The sequence below is a fragment of the Sceloporus undulatus genome, chromosome 10 (assembly GCF_019175285.1).
Source record: "Sceloporus undulatus isolate JIND9_A2432 ecotype Alabama chromosome 10, SceUnd_v1.1, whole genome shotgun sequence".
NCBI lineage: Eukaryota > Metazoa > Chordata > Lepidosauria > Squamata > Phrynosomatidae > Sceloporus > Sceloporus undulatus.
Genome location: NC_056531.1, coordinates 5,192,469 through 5,197,671, shown reverse-complemented (window position 1 = coordinate 5,197,671; position 5,203 = coordinate 5,192,469). Strand labels below are relative to the sequence as shown.

The window sequence follows — 5,203 nt, the reverse complement described above, 5'->3', positions numbered from 1 at the left end:
AGATAGATAGATAGATAGATAGATAGATAGATAGATAGATAGATAGATAGATAGTCAAAGACTTTCATGGCCAGCATCCATAGTTTTTTGTGGGTTTTGGGGGCTCTGTGGCCATGTTCTAGAAGACTTTATTCCAGACGTTTCATCAGCATCTGTGGCTGGCATCTTCAGAGAATGCTGGCATGGAAGAGTCACACAGCGCATATATATATATATATATATACACACACACACACACACACACACACACACACACACACACACTGGAATAATTTCTTCTAGAACAGGGCCACAGATCCCCAAAAACCCACAGTAAATAAATACATGCATGCAAAAGCTCCCGTAATCTCTCCCAGCAGGAAAAAAAAAATGCTTCAAACATCTTCATCTTTGCATGTAAGAATGAAAGAAACACAGTTTTACATTTTAGTCAGTACGCTATCAAAGCAAAGAACGTTATAAAAAGCCATCCGATTGATTAGTCTTTCCATAACTCTGGCAGTTTTATCAGAGGTGCCACTGTACCAACTTCTTTCGGCAGTGCCTCCAATCTGCCAGACATTGTTCTGTAACAATCAATGGGTCACTGCATAGATAGTCGTCAAGCTTCCATCAATTCAAAATATTTAACTGCAGCTTGGGAAAATTGCTGGTTGAGAAGAATGCAATTAGCTACCCTTCACAGACAGGTATTTTCAGACTGAAAGGTCGTTCTTTGCTCTCCTTCATTATCTCCAACGATTAGGTAGTGACATTTTAAGAAAATTGTACAACCCCCCCCCCCTCCATGTTTCTCTAATCTTTGAAGCTTTCAAAAGAACTTTTGTCTTTCTCTAGTGTTAATAACTGCCTCGTGCAACTCAGTGTTTTGAACAGGTAAATTAGTTCCCTGCTGCAGAACGGAACTTTTATTTCCCCTTAAAAACAAAAACAAAAACATTCATTGAACGAATATTAAAATACACCCCAGTTGCGAGACTGGTAAATGCCTTGGCGATGGCTGCCTGCAAAAAAGGGTAACGTTAGCTCTTGTGAAATGCAGCAAATCGTTGGTACAAAATAGCAGGAGGCTCCTCCACAGCCAGTGACCTGAAATCCCAAATTTGCAACATAAATTGGCTGCAAGAAGCAATTTTTTACAGAAAGAAGAACATGGCAAGAGCTCTTTCGGAACACGCTAAGAATCTGATCTTAGTGGCCAAACAAATACTTAACTCTCATGCGTGAAGAACACCAGAAGGGATGCCTTATAATGAGCCACGTCATTTTCCTTTCTAGTCCATTGTTTTCTATCTTGGTTCGCAGTCATTCTTCAGGGTTTCAGAGAGGAATCATTCCCAGTTGTACGAAGAGATATTGGCAATTGTACCTGGAACCTTCTCTGTGCCAAACATATTCTCTACTTTCTATAATACAACCCTCCCCATGTCTCCTCAGCCACTGGCATCCAGACACAGAACATCAGGTTTCCCAGTGCTCATCGCTTCTTTTATGTTCAGTTAGTGTTTGCACATGAGTGCTATGCCTTTGCTTGTGAAAATAAAATGGTAAGCTCTTTGTAGCTTGTGGATGGGCAGCTTCATGGGTCTTCAACTCCTATTAGCCCTAATCCAACATATGCTTATAGCTAGAGATTATGGAAGTTGAAGTCCAACACCATCTAAAGGTAGAGAGATCTTGTAGCACCCTTGAGACTAACTGAAATGAAGACTATGAAGTCCAAGGCTTTCATGGCCATAGTTTTTTGTGGGTTTTCTGGATTATGTGGCCATGTGCTAGAAGAGTTTATTCCTGACGTTTCGCCAGCATCTGTGGCTGGCATCTTCAGAGATCTTCTTTCTTTCGGTTAGTCACAAGGGTGGTATAAGATCTCTCTATGTACTGATTCAACAGACTGCCACAGCTATATCTTTGAATTCAACCATCTAAAGGGCCACATGTCCCACACCAGGATCCTCCTCCTCTAGTATCCAGCTGACTTTTCTTTTGCTGTCATTTCTTTTCTGAGAGAATGGGAGTTCGTTCTTCCAATGGTCCTCACTTTGTTTTTCCTGAAGAGTCCTAAGAGGAAATCGAAACCTTTACCATCTTCTGTAGCAGCTTTTCTTGACCAACTAATAGACTAAGGATACCTGGGTTCAAGTCACCCCAGATCTCAAGAATAAGGGAAACAAGTCTGAGTGATGAGGACTTGTGGGCCTCTCCTAGCTTTAAAGGTAAAGCAATTTGGATGAGCTGTCTGCTTTAAAGGCGGGGATCGAGAAGATAGCCCAGCTCAGGTAAGTCAAGGAGTCAGAATTCATCTTCCATGTGTTATGTCTGCCTGATCTTTATCACTTTTGATATAACACTTCTAATGTCATATCCTCCAGAAAAGAAACATATTTTCCCCATCTACCTCCTTAACAAAGGTCATCAAGTTACAATACTTCATTGCTCTCGTACTATGAATGGATTACAGACTTGGCTAAGATAGCTGTCATTTTGTATATTGATTTGCCTCCACTTTGTTTGTTCATGAAATAGGACTGGAGATCACAGAGCTGTCAAATCTCAACTCATCACAACCTGGCAATAGCCAGACATGAATGTTCATATAGACTGGGAAAGGATGAAGGGTTAGAGCCATGCTTTCCAAGCTTGTGAGAACTGAAATGTATTTCAGAATTCCATTTCAAGATCACAGTTTTGAAAACCCACACAGATGAACTTTTAGCGTATGAAAGAGTCAGCATTACTCCCCCTCATATGTCAGTAGGGTCGCCACTCCTAACCCCCTCGATACACATGCTACTTTCCAGGGAGCATTCAAGTTTGTTGTTTAAAAAGCTTCACTGGCTGTTGTTGGTGCCTTGAAGTCATTTCTGACTTATGGAGACCCTAAAGTGAACCTATCACAGGGCTATCTTGGCAAGATTTGTTCAGAGGCCGAGAGAGTGTGACTTGCCCAAGGTCACCCAGTGGGTTTCCATGACTGAGTGGGGATTGAGCCCTGGTCTTCAAAGTCGTAGTCCAATGCTCAAACCACTGCACCACACTGGCTAGTGGTCCTTTTTTCAAAGACACAAAGCAAAATGCTGATTAAGACCTAAAAACTTTGACATCATTTCAGTCCAGATTACCTGAAGCACAGCATTTCCCAAAGTGAGCCCATCTGAGTTTAAACATCTTCAAGGGATGCTTGTCTCTCAGACCCATCACATTCACTGGAATGTTTGGTAAAGGACCTTCTTGGTGGCTGTCCCAGGATGGTGGTTAAATGTCTGTACTGCAGCCGCTCACTCACAAACCACACGATCGTGAGTTCAGTACCAGCCAAGGGCTCCAGGGTTGATTCAGACTTGCATTTTAGTTGCCCTCTTTGGACATGCTGCATCTTCTATTGCTTTTTTTACTTCTCTAACCAGCCTGAACTCATTCTGTGCTTTAGCTTTTCTGACCTTCTCCCTAAATGTCCTCGCTATTTGTTTGACTTCCTCTTTGTTGATTTCCACCTCTTTCCATTTTGTGTACATGTCCCTTTTAAATCTTACCTAAGTTGAAAGTTATTTAGACACCCATAGTGGTTTCTTTAGGCACCTCCAATTTTTTCTCCTCGTTGGAACTGTTTGAAATCGTGCCTCCAGTATTCCACTTTGAAGAAACTCCCATCCATCATGAACTTCCTTCTCATGTAGTATTCCTGATCATGGGATCACGTTCAGTATTTCCCGAAGTTTACTGAAGACAGCTTTCTTAAACTCTGGAATGCACATCCGACTATGCTTGGCTTCCCCTTTCCACTGTGTAACAAATTCCGTGAGATCATGATCACTGCCACCTAAGGATCCCACCACTTATATCCCATTAACCAAGTAATCACTGTTGGCTAGGATCAGATCTAAAAGAGCTGATACCCTTGTTGTCTCTTCCACCTTATGGACAGCCAAATTGTGAGCATGCCAAGCGGGCAATTTGTTTGACCTTTTATTCTTTGCAGAGTTTGACTTCCAACAACTGAAGTTTGGGCTGTGTTAGGAAGTTTCTAATTAGGGGAATTTCTTAATTTAGCTCAAATTGCCAAGAGGGAGGGTTAACAACACCCCGCGTGTGATATTGTCCCTTAGTGTATAGGGCCAAATGATTCCGTAAAAGATGATCCGGAGACAGACTGCTCCAATTAAAGTCCAAATATTTATTTAAAAGGAAACAAACACACCACAATGGACACACACACATGTGCGCACACTCAACGCTCAATAAAAGCAAAGTAGGGAAATTCGGGAGGAAGTTGAGAGAGGCAAAACTACGGGAGATACTTACTTCCGAAGGCTTCTCCGGGAATCCAATGTAGCTGTAGATGTTGGAAGAGACACGGCTGCCGGAACATGGGGGAAGATGGCCGAAAAAGCTAAAATCAGAGCCCAATCTAGTGTGGAGCCAAGCTGTATTCTAAAAGTAGCACACTGGGTGGACAAATCTAAGGGTTTTTATAGGTGAAATCTAGCATCTGGTGATAAGCTTAATGATTCGGCTGAAGCCGAGACAAAAGGTGTAAGGACCTGGGCTTTGTTAAGCCGAGGGGAAGAATAGCCTAGGCTTGCACTTGGGTTTTGACACAATCAGGGAAGACAAACAGATATATGGGTGGGCCGTTGATTTTATCACTGGCCCATCAAGTGTAAGGCTGAAAACAAACAGTCAGCACTGTGTTGGTTTTGGCGGTGATGGCTTTCCTGTTTAGCAACTCCCAAACTAACTGTGGGGATTTTCCAGTTTATTATTCTCTAGGGCTCCTGCCCCCTTCTTTGCAAGCTGCCTACCTGACCTCCTCACTTTGGAGAAATGGCGGTGCCCCCAGGAGGTTAGTTTGAGGTCAGAGTGAAGTCCACACACTCTCCAAAATTTTAATATATCTATATGTTCTAACAGTCGGACCTTTGGGTGGGAAAGCAAGCAAAGCTGCGTCCAAAGAGGATGACATCTCAGTGGGGCTGGTACTTAAACCTCTCCAGCCCTGCTCCAAATGTTGGCTATGTGACAACTCCCTCTTTTTATCATCATGCAGTTCTCTTGCCCGTTCCTATGGGGGTGGAAAAGATGCCTTAGTTTAGCAACCACGCAGCAGATCAATGTGGGAGCCAAAACAAGCACTGTTGCTAACTGTGTTGCGTGGGAGAAAATGATTGAAGCCTATCAAAACCCAAAAAACAGTTCCTACTCA

General features: G+C 42.7%; 1 long non-coding RNA gene across 1 annotated transcript in view; it reads right to left on the bottom strand.

The window, feature by feature from the left end:
- The window catches only part of LOC121916674, a 16,157-nt gene extending 11,578 nt beyond the window's left edge, over positions 1-4,579 (bottom strand). Inside the window, exon 1 of the long non-coding RNA XR_006100896.1 lies at positions 4,303-4,579. This is a non-coding gene — a long non-coding RNA (uncharacterized LOC121916674). The remainder of the gene's footprint in view (positions 1-4,302) is intronic.
- Between the last annotated feature and the right edge of the window lie 624 nt (positions 4,580-5,203).